This window comes from Macrotis lagotis, chromosome X (assembly GCF_037893015.1).
Source record: "Macrotis lagotis isolate mMagLag1 chromosome X, bilby.v1.9.chrom.fasta, whole genome shotgun sequence".
In the NCBI taxonomy this organism is placed as follows: Eukaryota; Metazoa; Chordata; class Mammalia; order Peramelemorphia; family Peramelidae; genus Macrotis; species Macrotis lagotis.
In genome coordinates, this window is record NC_133666.1 from 90868161 (window position 1) to 90887426 (window position 19266).

Sequence of the window (19266 nt, forward strand, 5' to 3'; positions counted from 1 at the left end):
GTTTGCATAGGCCATTTTTGGACTACAAATTTCTTTCAAAATTTTTTAAATAAAGCCCAATTTGCATAATGAAACTTTACAGAAAGCAAGATGTCTAGACTGCTCCCAGTTTTCTTCAGAGATTTCTCATATCTAAGATTTCTAAGATTAGATACAATTTCTTGAACATCCTTTATTTCTTTTGATTACATTTGTCTCTTGAGGTACTCCACTACTATTACTTTATAGTCTATTTCCTTCTGTAACTCATTTAACTTTTCCCTTAAGAATCTGAATAATATTCTATTTCCCATAACTGTTTGCTATTGATATTTATTTATAGTCTGTGGTTCCTTTTAACAAGGTAGTTTCCCTGCTTGCCCTTTTTTTAATTAGAAAGATTTTATTTGAGTTTTACATTTTTCCCCAATCTTGCTTCCTATTCCCCACCCCACACAGAAGGCAGTCTGCTAGTCTCTACATTGTTTCCGTGGTATACATTGATCTAAGTTGAATGTGATGAGAAATCATATCCTTAAGGGAAAAAAGTATAAGAGATAGCAAAATTACATAAAATTTTTTTTTTAAATTAAAGGAATTGTCTTTGGTCTATGTTCAAACTCCACAATTCTTTCTCTGGATATAGATAATATTCTCCATAGCATCTAGCCCCAAATTGTCCTCAATTGCTGCACTGATGAGCAAGTCCATCAAGACTGATCATCACCCAGAGGGTGGCTAGGTGGCATAGTGGATAAAGGACCAGCCTTGGTGTCAGGAGTACCTGGGTTCAAATCCAGTCTCAGACACTTAATAATTACCTAGCTGTGTGGCCTTGGGCAAGCCACTTAACCCCCAATTGCCTTGCAAAAAAAATCTTAAAAAAAAAAGATTGATCATCACCGCCATGTTGCTGTTAGGATATACGATGTTTTTCTGGTTCTACTCAACTTGCTTAGCATCAGTTCATCCTGCTTGCCCTTTTTAATCAAGGCTATTTGGGTTTTTGCATTAACTAAGGTCAACATTACTACAACTGCATTTTTTTTTACTTCGGCTAATGCATAACAGCTACTGTTCCAGTCCCTTAATTTAACTGTATTTCGCTTTTTGTTTTAAAGGTACTTCTTATAAACACAAAACAAAAAACAACATATCATTGGAGTCTGGTTCCTAATCCATCTTGCTACCCATTTTCATTTCTTCATTCTCTTCTTATGCTGTCCTTCTAATGCCAATTTTATATAGGACCACTGTTATCTTTCATCACCCTACCTTTTAATCACCACTTTTTCTTTCTTTTATCCCCTTTTTCCTACTTACCTGTAGTGTAAGATCAATTTTTATGATTGAATGAGTATGCATATATTTTCCCTTTTCGAACCAATTTGAATATGATGTTCAAACATTGCCCTTCCCTCATTTTCTACTCCACTGTAGAAGTTATTTTTTCATCCATTTTATGTGAGATCATTTTCCCATTCTTTCTTTACCTCTTACCTTCTCCAAGGGAATACACATTTCTCACCTATCCATTTATTTTACATCATCTCTATCTTATTGACTCATTCCCAAAGCCTGTTTCTATGTAAAATCCTTCTCCTCTAATGATGATAAATCTTTGGTAAACATGTGTATCATTTTCCCTTATAGAAAAATTACAGTTTAAACTTATTGAGTCCCTTAGAATTTTTCTTTCATATTTATCTTTAAATGCTTCTTTTATATCTTATATTTATTTGAAAATCATATTTTAACTCTTGTCTTTTCATCAGGAATGCTTCAAAAGTTTCTATTTTTTTTGAATGTCCAGTTTTTTTCCCTTGACATGTTTTTGTAGAGAGGAGGCCTGTAGTAATTGGAATGTTCTTAGACCATGTGATTCTAGCTACAAATATCTTGTACACTGACAGTAGTTGTGTTTCCACGGAAAGTAAACCTGTAAGTAGGTGTTGTAAGAAAGAAACTAGGAAGCATTTCTAGGCAAAGAAACCAATCTTTATTAGGAGAAGCTCAGGTGTAGTCTCAGAATTTACTGTTCAGATCCTACCTTTTTTTCTTTCAAAGGCTGACTTCTTTTCCCAGATATCTTATCAACTTCTTTCTTATACTGGAATGTACTCAGAGAGTGCCTTCTACCACAAATCTCTTTTTCTCTGAGTGTTCAGAGAGTAGCTGTGCTTCTCCAGAAAGTAAGCCTGTATGAAATGTAATATTCACAGGTAGAGTGCCTTCACCAATAAGTATCTCATTCATTGAATATTCTGACATTAGATGTGTTTCCTCAAAGAGGAAGCCTGTATTAACTGGAATGTTCCCAAAAAGAATGTCTCCTGCCACAAAGATCTTTTCCTCTGTGTACTCTGAGATTAGATGTGCTTCCACAGAGAGTAAGCCAGTAGTAACCAGAATGTTCTCAGGAAGACTCTCCCACCAAAAAACAGCTTTTCTTCAGTGTGCTATATAGTTGTGTTGTCTTTTTCTTCTTTCTAAAACAACAGAATTTGTCACATGACATGGCTTTCAGAGAGGAGTAGAGGGAAAGGGAGGGATAAATGGGATAACATGATATAAGAAAAAGATAACATTCATGAAAATATTTTAAATTTGGTCAAGAATCTGAAGGATATTAAGAGAGAGGTGGGAAGGAAGAAAAAGCAGTTTTGGATGTGCAGAATGATTCCTTCTGTGTCTGCAGTCTCGGGATCAGGGCTTGGCTTGAGACCTCCATTGCTGAGAGGAGACTTTTGTTCTACCCATGTATCCAAATATGGCATTTCCATGTCTGTCTTCTGTCCATCCACATTTGGATATCATATGTCTTTCAGCAGTCCATTGTAGCCTATCTCATCTTCTCTGTGGTTGCGTCCAGGTTATACATGTCTGTCCTCTATATGTTCCTGCTTCTGGCAAGGCCATCATGTGGCTAGCTACCCCTGACACCCACCTAATCTTCTTCCTGCTCTCCCTTCTCTGTCCTGAGCCCCCATGTTTCCTTGAACCATCCCTTGTCCCCCTCCCTTCACAGGTGTGAGATCTGTTACCTATCTCTCTTCCTCCCTTACAGGCAGGTACATTGACAATTTCATATTATGATTTTAATTGCTCTACTTAGAATTTTGTCCAATGATGTACTTTAACAAAGTAAAAACTGCAATTGATTAAAAAAAACCAAAACATATGGCATTATTTGGAAAGCATAATGGCAGACGTAAGATAAGAAACATCTCATGTCTTTTATTAAATTAACCTATAAATGGTTACATGAATTAGATACAATAAATAAAATAATAAAGTGATAACTGATGGTAGTGATCAATGAAAGACAAAAATAAGAGATATAGCTATAATCACTATTAATCACTCTATTATAGCCCTACAACTTATTAATTTATTCATCAATAGCTTTTGATTAGGCTCCTCCTAGGTGCTATGTGCCTCTCCAGAAAGTAAGCCTCCAGAAAGGTTGCTGGCTAATTGAATCAATCAACAAGGACTAAGTATCTCCTGCATAACAGGAAATATGTTAGATTCTGGAGATGGAAACACTATTGGTGACACAGTTTCTAACCACTAGAAGTTTCTGTTATAATAAGAAAGAAAATGCATGACAGAATAGAGAGAAGAAACAAAAATAAAGGCAAAGTACAAGGCAGCCTGGTAGTAACTAGACCACTTAGAATCAGGATCATAAAAAGGTTCATGAACTGTATCTGGATGTAAGAGAGGGACTGTCTGAGACATAAGGACAGAGAGCCAGCTTCAGAATCAGGAAAGGACAAAGTTCTAATCCTGATTTGGTCCACACCAGCAGCATGTGCACAGTCAAGTCACCTAGCCTCATAATGCCCCAGACAGATCTGGAAGGTTACAAAAAACATTCAGATGAATTGTAAATCTTACTGAGGAGAGAGAGAAATTAAAGTGTTTGACTTGTAATATTCTGACTTGCACTTGCTTAAGGTCACATAGGTAGTAAGTACCTGAGTCTGGATTTGAATTCAGATATTCCTAACTGCAGGCCTTCTAACCACTATGCAATCTAGATAGAGCAATCCAGAGATCCCAGAAAGTTGGCCACTACTCAGGAGGTTGCCTTAAAGAAAGGGAAGAGTAGGAAAAGAACTCATTCTCAGAGCAATGAATTTTTCCACTCAGCCCCTAATAAATTCTAGTTGTCCTACCAGAGTTAAAATCTGTTCAAATATCTTTATGTATTGTGGATGTAAGTGATTGGGAGCAGGGCCTATACTCCAATAAAGAATGTAAATTAAGTTTTAAGTAAATAGTAAGAAAAGTTTCACATATTCCATTGAAAAACTTATACTTGACCATTTGTCAATCCCTGGCTTTTGGCTTTCTTTGTTCCCTTTCCAAATAATTTCTGACCTTGCCCAATGGGAGTACAGCCATTCTTAACCACTCTGTCCTGCTGCTACCACTGGAATAGTAACACAATTTGTGTGTGTGTGTGTGTGTGTGTGTGCACGCATATGTGCACAGGGTCTGTTTCTTACTTTGGAATTTGAACACCTTTCCATCATGGTATATCATGATGAATGCTATCACTCAGATGATCTGTACACTTACAAGTTTATTCCCTCTGAAATGGAGACAAGCGAGCCTCAGGATAACCAACTCAGCACTGAGGTTAATTAGCCCAGCCTGGCACCAAAAAAGGTGAAGTGAGGTTAAAGGACTTGCCCACGGTCTTCAAAATCATATCAGACAGGATCTGAACTCAGGTCTTCGTGACTATAGGCCCAGGAGACAAAACTACAATTCAGTCTATAAGGCAGTAAGAACCTTTTACAAGGGCCCTCATAAAGTATGAGCCTCTAACTCCCACCTTCCTTGACTCTAATGCATGGACACAGAAACAGTACTGGAATAGCTTCAATGTTCACTTCAAGCAGAAGTTATTTCCATTTGCATATATAAAATTCATACATGTAGCAAACACTGAGCAACTGTGATGTGTTTAATCTTCTTCCTTAAGCTTCTATGGGATGGTTGTAGGTGTGGAAGGGTTTCATGAAATAACTCATGTTCCAAGTAGGTACTCATGCTATGCCTGGAAGCATAGGCAAGTGATCAACACCCTGAGCCCCTGGAGCAATAAGCCAGTGGTGAGAACCCTGACATTCTATGCAAGAAAATTAGGGTTGTATAACTGTACTGCAAAACCAAACGTCACATTTTAAAGTCTTAACAAAGGTTGGAAAATCAGGAAAAAAGCACTGTCTTTAGAAAGTTTCTGTAGGAACAGGAAACATGAAACCACAAACTCAACTCAGGAGAGAATAACAATGCTAAAACATCCACAATGTAAAACTGAAAGATAGACTGCAAGAATAAATTAAACATAAAAAGAATGAGAAAATAGAATATGTAAATAAAAAACTTCACTAACAAAAGACATGCAAAATAGAACCCTGTCATAATTTCAGAATTGCTGGATGACTTGAAAGACATGATTAAAAAAAGAGCCTGGAGAATCTCTTTCAAGAAATTATCAAGGAAAAGTGTTCTGTCATCTTAGCACCAGAGAACAAAAGAGAAATCAAAAGAATACATTGAGAACCTCCTGAAAGATACCAGAATGAAACTCCCAATAATATTATAGTCAAATAGCACAACTTTCAAGGCAAGTAGAAAATACTATAGGCAGTCAGAAAGAAAAAATATACAGATATCAATAGAGAAGAAAAAAGAAATTGAAAGGTTTAGAATAGGCATTGAAGGAAAAAAGCTATAACTCCTTGTGATGATATACTTAGAGGATACTAAAGAATCAATTAAAAACTAGTTGAAACCATTAACAACTTTAACACTTTTGACATTAGCATTAACTACTTTAATTGGTTTATAAAATAAACCAACATAAATTTTCTGACTTTGATTTATTTTTTAGTTTGTTTATAGGATTATGCTCCCTTCTTTAGGAAAAGCTAGCCTTGATAGCTATTCTCTTGAGAGTAGGTAACATAGATTTAGTAAGAAGATAGATAGATACGACTTTATCAATTAGTAGATGACAATTAAGAACACAATATATATATATATATATAATATATATATATATATATATTTATAATTGTAGGAATAAAATAACCATGGGATGAAAAATATATTTTAAAGCCTGAGTTCCCCTTTCTGGCAGCTAGAGAAATGGGAGTTGACCAAAAATAAAGTTCTTTAGACTTAGTGAATAAACTCCCTTAGCTAGAAGTTAAATATTAACTGAGTATTATAATCTTCAATAGTTGGATTTCCCTTTTGGCAACTGAGATGTGACATGAAGGGTGAATGATTACTACAAACAACAAATATATAGTAGAAATGCAGACCACTTGAAAGAAACCTTCCTGGTTTCAAAATGCTTCAGTTGTGGGGCGAGAACTTCTGGGTAAACCTCACTTTGATAGCTAAATGTTGCCAACAGTACAAATTTGGGTTAAGAAAGCCTAGGAGAAGCAAACCAGCCAGATGACCTGTCTTGTTTAATTGAATTATGTTCAAAACAAATTTCTTAAGATTTATAAGATTTCTCTTATAAAAATAAACTCTGTAAATTACTTCTTTGTCACTAATTACTGAGCTATTAGTTAAAACAACTTAAGGAAAATCTGCCAATTACTCTCTTAAATCATTATTTATTTAATTGGACATTCTACCTGAGAATTAGTTCCTCATTCAGATAATTACTTTTGACAGACTGAAACAGTTTCTGCTTTGGGAACTCTAAAGCCAGAAACACTAAGCCATGGGGACTCCTGTGATAGTACTACACACAAGATTGGAAAGGGTTTGGGTACCCTATTGCCAGTACAAACTTCTGGGTCAATGCTCAAAGGAAGAGAGGAGCCCTTTCTGGCAAGGGTAACAAGGAATTAGGGATCCTGAGGAAGAATAACATTTATGATCCCCAATAGAACAGGAATCGGAAGAGCAGTATCAATTGCAATCTGAAGGAATCAGAGGTTTTTCCTGGGTAAGGAATGGAGCACTGATCAGGAAAACAGTGACCAAACTTGTCCTCAAATTACATCAATTGAGGACCAACAAAAACTTTCAAACTTCCAGAATTATTTGTGAATATATCAGTGTCAAAAGGCAGGAAGTGTCAGACAATTCTTTTCTTTCCATCCCTGCCCTAGTCCTGACCACACACATTTGGACTTTAAATGAAGTATAAAATACAAGGGTAGCAATCATGATCTCAAACAAAGCAAAATTTGAAACAAACCTAATTCAATGAAACAAGCAGGGAAATCATATCATCTTAAAAGATAGACAATAATGCAATATCAATACTAACTAAATATGCATCAAATGGTAGAGCATTCAACTTCTTAAAGGAAAAGATAACCAAGTTACAAGAACTTATAGGCAAAAAGAAGTTATAGTCAAACTATACTATTGGGTGACTTCAACGTTTTCAAAATTAGATAAATCTATGCATAAAATAAATAAAAAGTCAAGGAGATGAAAATAATATTTTTTAAGTTAGATATGATAGACTCCAGGAGAAAAACTGAATGGAAGTTGAATGGAATATAACTTTTCTCAGCTCAACATGGCAAAATGAAAATCTATTAGGGCATAAAAGACTCAAAACCAAATGGAGAAAATGAGAAATAGTAAATGCAGACTTACAGATCTTTCACAGATCACAATGCAATATGAAGTACTAAATTGTGGAAACACAGATTAAATATTAATTGTTAATTAAATAATCTATAAAGAATAAATCAGAGAATGAAGTAATAATTTCATTAGAGTTACGACAGTGAGGTAAAATACCAAAATATTTGAAATGCAACCAGAACAAAATTCCATAACCAAATACTAGTTCTGCTCTTTCTGTCTTTATATATTTTCATCAATAAAATATAGAAAGAGCAGAACTAGTATTTGGTTATGGAATTTTGTAAAGTAGAAAAATAACAAATGAAAAATCTTCAATTAAACATCAAAATGGAAATCCTGAAATCAAAGATGAGATTAAAAAATTAAGTCAAGCTAACAAAAGTAGATATTGGTTTATGAAATTATTAACAATATATGTATACCTTAAAATAATTTGATTGACAAAAAGAAGGAAAACAAATTAGTAGTCTCAAAAAATGAAATGGTGAATAAATAGCCAATGAAGATGAAATTAAGGCAATGAATAGGAGTTACTGTGCTCAAGAAAATGACAGGAAAGATGGATGAATTAATACTTACAATGTATAAACTGCCCTTGTTAAAAGTGGATGACATAGAAGACTTAACTCTATCTTTTAAAAAAAGAAATTGAATAAGGCATGAATGAGTTTCCAGAAAAAAAATCCCTAGGACATAATGGATTTGAAAATGAATTCTACCAAACATTTAAAAATATTTCATCCCAGTGGCATATAAACTATTTGAAAAAATAACCTTATCAAATTGTTTTTATGGCACAAATATGACTTTGATACCTAAACAAGGTGTGGAAATAGATACAAACTAAAATATTTTCAGTAGAAATATGAAATGACAAATACATTTTGAGAAATAATTTGGAATTATGCAAAGAAATAACATAATTTTTAAACTTTTAAAACAAAGATTGCATTATACTTCAAGGGAGCCATCAATAGAAAAAAGATACCATATACACCAGCATATTTTTAACAGCACATTTTGGGACAACTATGAATTGAATTGGAAACAAAGTAGATGTTCATCCACTGTGCAATGGCTAAGCAAGTCGTGAAACATAAATGTCATGGAGTAGTTCTACCATGGAGTTAGAAATGATATGTGTGGGCACTATCCCATCTGGGGTGACCTCTAAGGTATTGTCGTCCTGAACTCATAATCTTCTGTCATGAACTGGACACTGGAGACTGCAGGTCTCTGATTGCACCCCCCACTCCAATCCAAGCAGCCCCGTGGCAGAGATGGTGTCAGCCCCTGGGGTTGGAGGAGCAGGATGTAGAACTCCAGCCCACCACCAATGGTGTCAGCTCATAGGAACTTCTACTGACTGTGTTCTGATGTGGTAGGATGTATGCCAGGATGTTGTGTCAAAACCACCTTCACATCTTTGGATGGAGAGAAGATATTAAGGGCACATAATCAGCATTACAAACATTTAAGGGTGTTTTCTATATAGTTTTCTGTTCCCATGAATGTAGGTTATCTTGGTTTGTATAAAGGAAATGGAACAATGATGATCAGAATCTTTCCATATGAGAGCAACCAGGTTGCAAAATGGATAGAGCACTGGCCCAAGAGGACCTGAATTAAAATTTGACCTTAGACACTTAATACTTAATTAGTTCTGTGATCTTGGGCATATCATTTAACCCCATTCCCTTCAAATAAAAATAATTTAAAAAAATTAAAGCATCTATCCATATGGTGCAATTCAGTTTATGTCCTAGAAAAGTGAATTACCACAAAACTTGGAATTTCTGTACATTGATACCAGATAATGACTGGCTCCAAGCAGATATGACAGCACTCACCTATACTTACACACTTGAAATGGTTAGAGTTCACCTGGAAAGGAAAGGAGAACATATGTACACAGGAATGTTCATGCATTCAAAACAATTTATTCAAAGAATGTTTTGTATATTTTACAGAGGACTGATAGCTACTATTGCAGGAATGACTCCTTATGCAGGGGTTTCATTTTTTACTTTTGGTTAAGGATCATTGGATTCTCTCATGCTCCTCCATTGCTTGGAGGACCTTCATTAGACAACTCTAATCTCTTAGTTCTGAAAATGCTTATAACCTTGCTTTGTGGTGCTTTGCTGGAGCAACAGCACAGACAATATCTTATTCACTTGATGGAATATCCACAGATGCAATTAGGAACTGTTCTCCCAGATTTTTAAAACTACCTCACAATATTAAAGACACCGTTCACAACTTATGAGTCACCTGAAGCAGTTTTAATATGGCAACTGAAGGCATATTTTCCTTAAGAAACCACAATTAAGACAAACATATATATATATATATATATATATATATGTTATACATAGGTAAGGAGAGAGAGAGAGAGAGACAGACAGAGAGAGAAAGACAGAGAGACAGAGACATAGATAGATATAGATAAGTAGGTAGGTGGATAGATAGATATCATGTTTTACTTTAATATTGGCATTTGGGGGAGGATAGTATGTATGGGTTAAATGAATTTAAAAAGTACTTTGTTGTAGCAAGCCCTAGTATGGGACTACTTAATTTTTTAAGCCAAAAATCAGAAATGCTTCCTGTCATTTTTTTGGATACCATATTTTATGGTTTTATGATATGAACATATCCTTAGGCCAATTATGGATGTTTTATTGTTAAACAATTTCATTAGGATAATTAAAAGATCTAAGAAACTGCTGAGATTCATTGGTGTCCATTACTAATTTTCTGAAATTTACTTTTGGCTTTAGCATGTTCTTATGCCCATTTTTTTTTGTTTATGCAACTTTAGTGAAGAATAATTACTAGCAAAGCTGTTAGTTTAAAACTCGTCCATTGATGACTTGCATCATTTATTCAGTGCTATATTAAAACAGTGTTTTGTAGCATAGAAAAATGAATAGCTCAAAGCCTCCTAACAAAATTTAAATGAAAATTACAAAAAAAAATTAAGACCCTATTTTGGAATACTGGGTTATTTAACTTCCAATTTCCATTCTCTACAGAAAAAGAACAGTTCATTACTTTACTTGAGTGCACATATACATCACGCTATCTGTTTTCTTGATGCTATAAATTCAGTATCTGTTGTCCAACTGCATCAGTTCTGAGCATAAAGTATATCATGAAACCTCAAATCTCTAACAATGGAAGGTTTAAACTAGATGGATGTTGCTACTTTTGATATGACAATTGCTCATTCATCTCCCCCCCCCCCAAAATGGTATCTTCAAGCATCTGTTAGAGCAGATCTTAGGTCTTAGCAGGTCTTAGACTCGTAACCAAGTTAGAGGGAAGACATTGGTCATAAAATACACATATTCCTTTTAAAAAAATTCTGAATCTTGGGAAATTGATCTCTTCTAACTACTACATAATTTGTAAAAGCAATTATTGTCCAAAGCTGGAAAAACTTAAGTCTTCTCAGATGAGCATGTGCATGAATGGAGGGAGGTAAACAATAAATAAAACTTAAAAAGATGAGATCTGATGGGAAGCAGTCAAATAAGAAAAACAAAATAGCAACAGTGATTTAAAGTTTATTCCAGTAAAAAAATAAAGTTTATTCCAGCTACAATGCAGGTTATTCTGACTTTGGGTAGCATCACATGGCATACTTTTGAGTCCATTCTTGACATATCTTGTTGTACAAGTTTCTGTCTGTTTTATAGATCCGTGCAATCTCTGGCACTAAGTGTTCTTCTGGATTTGGATCACATAGCAGTGAATAAATAGACAGAAGAACTCTAGAAATAGTTAAAGCAGGAGACCACTCGGATCTGAGGATATCGAGACAAATGCTGCCATCGCTGTTAATGTTGGGATAATAAATTTTTGTTTTAAATGCCACCTTGGGTGGTTTGAAGGGGTAGTCTCCAGGAAAAAAATGAATTGTCAAAAAGAATACCCCTCCTTGATATGGGCTGTCATTAGGTCCCATAATGGTGGCTTGCCAGTGAAACATGTGATCCCCAACTGGACCTGCAGAACACTGCTCTGGAGGGTCACCGGCCAAGTCATTAAATTCTTTATTAATTCGTTTCAGCACCATGCTGTATGCTTCTTTCAGAGGGACTTGGCACTCTTTTGGTGGCTGGAAGGGTCTGGCAAACACTAAGATAATCCCAGGTGGCTGGGAGGAGTTGGGTGGCTAGTATCTCTCTTCTTACCCCAGCTGCACCTGACACAGGCACTAACTGGATTGGAGGTCGGGTAGAGAGGAAGGGGCCAGAGGCCAGTCATGAGCTGGGGAGGGAGGAGAACAAGCTGGAGGTAGAGAGAAGCCTCCAGAACAGGAAGCAGGGCAGGGGAAGCTAGTGAAGGCAGCAGTGGAGTCCCCATGCCCCTTCTTATTTCTCGAGCAGTTGTTTAGTAATCACTGCAAGAAAAAAAAATATCCAGCTTTAGATGGAGCATAATGAAAAACTATAATGGATTTTAAAATGAACTGGATTCATTTTGTTTTCTGATTCAGATTTAACAATTTGTGGTCCTAGTAGCAAAAATGTATTTTGAAAGTTTTTCTTGTTTAGTGGGATAAACTTACTTGCAGGTGTTATAATAAAATTAAAATTTTTAAAAATCTGATATGATGGATTATTTTCCATCAATTTTTAATAAAATAGCAGTCTATTCCTAAAAAGAATGCCTAGGATTGTGAGGGGATCTCTAGGGATCTCAAAGAATAAACCAGGACTTTAGGATTCTATTTGTAAACATGAGTTGCTTTGTAACTTCTGTTAAACAAGATAGGATCAGGTAGACTTGTCAGCATCCTCATTACTGTAAATGTATGGATCAAAGTGTATTTACTATGTTTGGATATACTGTAGAGTGATATATACATTAATATATTACTGAATCAAAATGCTTCATGAAAGACATCTCTTGTGTAAATTTATGTAATGGAGATGTTGAATACAATTTTTAGTGATATCCTGTAGTTTAAAACCAAGCAAGTTAAAATTGTCAGAATTCATTCTTTGTAGCCACTAATTTTAGAGGGAGACCTTGGCCATTTTAAGCTAAGGTCCTTTACCAGTCTCATTTGGACTGAGCTAATCCCCATTCAGTGATTAAGCCTAAGAAAGAAAGAAATGAAAGAAAAAATGATCTCTTTTAGCTAGTCAAAAAAACTTTAAGAGGGGATGCCAAGGAGGTTTGGCCAAGAATGGGCAAGGAGGAAATTACATCTATGGTTAGGGAAAGAGGTTATGACACAACAAATATAAGTGAGTTGTAAAGTTGAAATATTTTTGCATAAAGAGATCAAATACAGTTAAAATAAGAAGGGCAACAGTTAAATGAGGAAAACCATCTGTACACTAACTTTCTCTAAGAGCTATTTCATATGGGAGATAGAGAAGGAAATGCTTCCATTTTCCAAAACTGAGTAATTCATCTACAGGTCAAAGGAAAAGGAAACTTTCAAGGGAAGAAATGCAAGCCATCAGTAGCTCTATTACAAAATTACAAAATCACACAAAAAAAAGCTCTATTACAAAATCCAAATCTCTCAGGATAAGAGAAGTTCCCATGAAATCGACCCTGATCTTTCAGTTTGTAAATCATAGAGAGCTGCAAGTTAAGGGACAGTGCCCTCTTTCTGATTCACAATAAGACCCATCAAAACATCCGTTTAAAAAAAAGGAGCTATAGAGAAGGAGAGGGGAAAAGTTCCTAGACTGTCTCCTCTCTCCCCAGCCCTAAAACCAAGCTAAGGCTGGAGGAAAGTAGGATGGAATTACACATGTGAGGAGGGGAGGGATGTAGTGTCCCCAAAGGCTGGTCTCTGGGGGTTTCCACAAACTCCATCCCACCCAAGCTCCTCATCTCCCAAAGCCTAAACCCCCAGAAAAAAATCTGGGAAGGCGGGAAACCTCGGGCAGCAACAAGCCTGGAGGACTAGTGACACCCAGGTTCACCCCAACACACTCATACACACACACACACACACACACACACACACACACACACACACACACACACACACACACGGATGATCGGACCTATATTTACAACCCATGCAAAAACAAAAATATTAATACCTTCCACCCACCCTTATACACATTCTCTTGAGCGCAAAGAAAAAACAATTGGGGAGGGAACTGGAGGTGGTTTACACGAAAACGCTTAGGGAGGGTGAGGGGAGAAAGGTAAACTAAAGAGAAAATAGAGGAAGGCTGAGGCAAGAGCAGAGGAGGGGGGCACTTACCTCCCTCGCGGCTCCTTAGGCACATGCAGGGTCCTCAGAATAGTCAATCTAGAAAAGAGGAGAACAAGAGGGCACAAAGAGGAGGTGTGAAGTGGAGGGCAAGGAAGTGGAGAGGGGTCCTCCAACGGACAGCCGCTCCCCAGTCAGGCACATCCTCTGGCAGAGGCACAGAAGACAAACACTGAATAAGGGGGTGAGAGGGGTGGGTATTATGACATCACTATAGCACGGATCTAATCTCCTCCCAGAGAGAGACCTGGAAAAGAGAGTATGGGCTCTGTGACTTTGAGCCTTCTAGCAACCGGGAGGCCCTGCCCACTCACTTTTTTTCAGGGGAGGGGCCTAGGCCTGATGTCATCGGAGTCCATTAGGGCTGGGAGTGGGGAGCAACAACTGAGCTCAGCTTTGGTTGGTGGAAGGTGGACGCCTTGGTGGAAACTGCGAGATGGAGGCCCAGTGTAGGAAGGGGAAGCTTTTTTTTCTTTGTACTGACTATACAAATCCCTTAACTTTTTTTTTTAATTTAAAATGTTTTAAAGTTATTTATTTATTTTGTTTGACAATTTTTCCCCTAATCTTGCTTCCCTTCCCCCTCCCCCACACACAAAAGACAGACTGCTACTTTTTACATTATTTCCATGGTATACTTTGATCTAAGCTGAATGTGATGAGAGAGAAATCATATCCTTAAGGAAGAAACATAAAATATAAGAGATAACAAGATCAGACAATAAAATACCAGTTCTTTGTTTTTCTAAATTCAAGGTACTCCACAGTTGTTTCTCTTGATACAGATGGTATTCTGCATTGCAGACAGCCCCAAATTGTCCCTGATTTTTGCACTGATGGGATGAGCGAGTCCATCAAGGTTGATCATCACCCCCATGTTGCTGTTAGGGTGTACAGTGTTTTTCTGGTTCTGCTCATCTTGCTCATCATCAGCTCATGCAAATCCCTTCAGGCTTCCCTGAATTCCAGTCAAAAGTAGTGTTCCTTGTTCTTGTCTGTTTTTGCATTAAAAGAAGATGGTCTTTTTACACTTGATCCTATCCTAGAGGGTGGCTACTTTAAGGAGGTCATCAACTGGGAGAGAGAATAGTAAGTAGAAATGCTCCCCTTGATTCAGCATGGAGAGTTTTCTAAAGAATTGTTGGATTACTTTAGGAGTCATAGGCATGGCTGTACCTGAGGTGATAGTTGGACTAGTGTGGTTCAGGTCATATAGAACAAGTGCTCTATGGAGTTACAGTTTAAAAAGCTCTCTAAGCCTCCTTAGGAACCACCTGAGACTTTTGTTTCACTCAGGTAGACTTCCTGAGGGCAACGGAGACTATCACTCATTCCTTCAGAAAGGCCCTGATATATCCCTCAGGACTGACTGGCCCATGTTCAGCTGCTGTTCACATTAAACCATTCTGCACTTCAGCCTTCAAAGTTCTCATTTGAATATTTGTTACAAAAATCACACACATATCCCACCATGCACACTGGTCTTTCTGTGCTTTAGGCCATACATATCCAAGAGCTTTCACCCCAATTAAATGAGAACATATACAATCATATTAAGCTTAATTCTATATAGTCATGGTGTGAAAAAAAGAATCAGAAAGGGAAAAATGAGAAAGAAAAAAGAAAAAAAATTGAAAATTGAATATCATATGTTTTAAATTGAATTAAGACTCCTTTGTTTTTTTCTATGAATGTGGATGGCATTTTCCAGCACAATGCTTTTAGAATTAGCTTTGGTCACTGCATTGGCAGAATTGCTATGCCTCATAGTTGATCAACATTTAATGTTGCTATGGCTGTGTACATTTTCATGCTTCTATGCACTTCAATCAGTATCAGTTCATGGAATTCTTTCCAGCTTTTTCTGAAATTCACCTTTTCATGATTTCTTAAAGAACAATAGTACTCCAACAGATTCATGTACTATAACTTGTTCAGCCACACCCCAGTTTACATTTCTTTTCAGTTTATATTTCTTTTCCACCACAAGAAGAACTGCTTTAAATATTTTTGCACATGGGGGTTCTCTTTCCTTGCTTTTTAGGGTTTTTTTAGGTTTTTGCAAGGCAATGGGGTTAAGTGGCTTGCCCAAGGCCACACGGCTAGGTAATTATTAATTGTCTGAGGTCTGATTTGAACTCAGGTACTCCTGACTCCAGAGCAGGTGCTCCATTCACTGTGCCACCTGGCCACCCCCATCTTCTTCCTTTTTCATGATCCTATTTTGATGCAAACCTAGTAGCATTATTGCAGGATCAAAGGTCATGCATGGTTTTATAACCCTTTGGGCATAATTTCAAATTGCTCTGCAAAATGGTTGATTCAATTCACAACTCTACCAACAGTGTCCTTCTTTCCTCACATCACCTTCAACACTTATAATTTTCTTTTTTGTCCCATTTACCAATGTGATAGTTGTACTTCCTTTCTCCTATTAACCAATCTGAGGTGGTGCTTGTTATTAAAGGCTCAAGAATACTTAGTCCAGAGTGATTAAAATGATATCTTAACAAAACAGAGTGATTAAAAAAGATATCTTAACAAAATGGCACACCATACAGGCTCTTTTATGCACTTTGAAAGACTTTGTTACTGCCCTTTCATGCCAACCATAGGCTGGGGTCACAAATCTAATTGATACAAGGGTTCCTATACATTTCTCCACCCTTCCAATTATACTAATGAACAAGAACAGCTAGATCTTCTTGGGCATGTGTAAAGGAGAAGGTCAAGATTCTAGGTTTCTCTTGACCACTTAAAGACTAATTTCTTCTAATCTAGTTATCATCTCTGGAATGGGATTAGGAAAACTCTCCCAGTTTTGTGACTGGCTGGGGCGATTCTCCTTTGGTAATGGATTTCAAAGGGACCCCCCTCTGCACCCTGTGAAGATCAACAAAGCCCTTCATTCCTCACAACTCCCCCCCCCTTTTCTTTGTAATAACAACTTGGTCTTCACACTTTATCAGCAGTGTTTTTCTCAAATTAATTCATAATCCCCATCCTCAATAGCACTACTGACTTTTTCTATCAATATTTTTACCTCTTCATTATTAGAACTGTATACCAGTCCTAATTTGCTGATAGAATTTTGTACTATTCAAATTATAAACTGGATTATACACAGGAGAATTACACAGGCAATAGGATTATCCCATTTAGGGTCAATAGTCAGATACCCAGCAACTGTTTCCATCATGAACCAGTAAACCCATTCATCCAAGAGGTACTAAAGGAGCTTGTCCAGGTTTGGATTGGAGCATGTGCCAATTTTCTGATATCCCTGGTTATCTTTAGACAACAACTTGATAAATTCAGTTTACCACAGACTCCTCCTTCTTCAGCCAACAGGTAGTCCAATAGCAATCTATGTTGAATGACTGTCTCTTTTGTTAGCATGACTTGGTCAGCCAGCAAGTAGAGGCCCTAGCTGTCTAATTGGTAATTTTTCCATTACAACTTAGAATCTAATCAGGATATAAATTGAGGTTCTATAGCCTCAACTCCCATTCTGTGCCTAGGTAGTAGGCCCTTAAGTCTACATAACAACTCCTTGATCAACCCTATAAAGCAACTCCCTGACCAACTCTTTGGACAACTGGGTGTAGGCAGTAGTCCTACAAATCCAATAATGTCCCTCTAGTGCTAGTTGGTCTTACAGGAAAATAGTTTCAACAAATGGATAATACTATTCCTCCTTACTTCAAAGGGACCCTCTTAAATCCATGTAATCATCATGATAATAGGTACATTTCCCAAGTTTCTATATCTCCTTCCACTGGCAAGTTTTTATACCAATGTCTTTAGAAAAGTGTCCCTGGCTCCAAAGTTGATCAAAATATTCTGTGCCACTGGACCAACCCCAAGAAGAACTAATGTACCTAGTCATGTTATTTAAATTACTTTTCCTGCAAAAGGTCATTCCAACACTTTCCTTGCAAGTCTATACTAACTCATAATAACAGTTTCCTGTAACAAATGCCCCAGTTTGTGTATCTTTACAAGGGATCCAGGTATAATCATTAATCTCACATGAGTCTGAGACAGCCTATCTCTTAAGTTGTTCAGTCCAGGATATATGTACCCTGGTTCTGGACACGTCCAGACATTTGCTTCTCCCCAAGAAAGTATCCTGGCCAGTCAGTTATAAACAATAGTCACTCTTAACTGACTCAGTCATATGCCACTGGTGTTTCTCTCTGGATCAGGATCCTGTGCCACAGTGCACCTATGACCAGGAGCTGGGAATCTAGGCCAGACCCAGGGGTACTGCCACCCAAGGCCAATTCTCAAACTGCTATGAACTATTACAAGTTCAGCAATTAGCCACACCAAAAGATTGGGCATTGATTTCTGTTAGCTAGATTCTCCTCCCACCTTTACTAATACCCCATTGTCTAAATCAGAGATAGGATGTTCCCTAAGCTCATATGATATAATCATGACACCCAATAAGCTCCCTCTTTCTCTCTTAATGGAGAACATTTTCACCCTACCTCCCCTTCTCCTTTCCATAAGGAGAAGGACATAAGTAGGGGTGTCATACTTACAGAGTCAAGGGGAAGTTACAGATAAACAATGTACACATAGGCAAGAGATGGTGGAGATGAACTGATCCAGTATCTCTCCTCTCTTCTCTTCTTCTCTGTTGAAGGCATACATTGTCCTTCAGCATCTTCCGAATCTGTTACAAAAAGTCTTGTCCAGCTCTGGTGACTATTTGAGGAAAACTATTTAACTGTTTAACAAATTATTCAAATCAAAACACATGTTTCAATTACAAAACAATGAGATTCTGGAGCTTACTGCAATTTACATTTTGCCTTATTGCCATATTGACACACATACTTCCCTTTAACACAATAAACTTTCATTAGTATTTTACTACACGAGCAAACTCCCAGTGAGAATGATCACATTGACTCAAGCTTGTAACACATACATTCAACAGTCATCTTTGTTCTAAGAGTAACCAGCATCTGGTTTAAAATAAAATAATTTTAACATTTGCTCTTATTACTCAAACATCCTTAACCAAAATAAATATTTTTCCCAATTATTCCCGTATTTCACTTTTGCTGGTGTACTTATCTAACTCACATTACTTTCCTTAAACTAGACCTTGAAACTGTAATTAGCCTAAAAATTTCCCATTCTTCTTTTTTTTCTTTTAAACTTTTAAAAAATTTGTTAACATTTTATTTCTTTTCCAATTATATACAATAGGAATATCTACCTATCATTTTTGTAAGGTTTTGAATTTTACAATTCCCCCCACAGAAGGTTATCTGATAGGCTTTACATTGTTCCATGCTATACATTGAAATAAAGTAATGTATTATAAGAGTAAACATAAACCCCCCACTCCCAAGGAGATG

General features: G+C 36.7%; 1 pseudogene; it reads right to left on the bottom strand.

Annotated features, from left to right (window-relative positions):
• Positions 1 to 11259: 11259 nt before the first annotated feature.
• LOC141500452 (ubiquitin-conjugating enzyme E2 D3 pseudogene) lies at positions 11260 to 11801 on the bottom strand (annotated as a pseudogene).
• Between the last annotated feature and the right edge of the window lie 7465 nt (positions 11802 to 19266).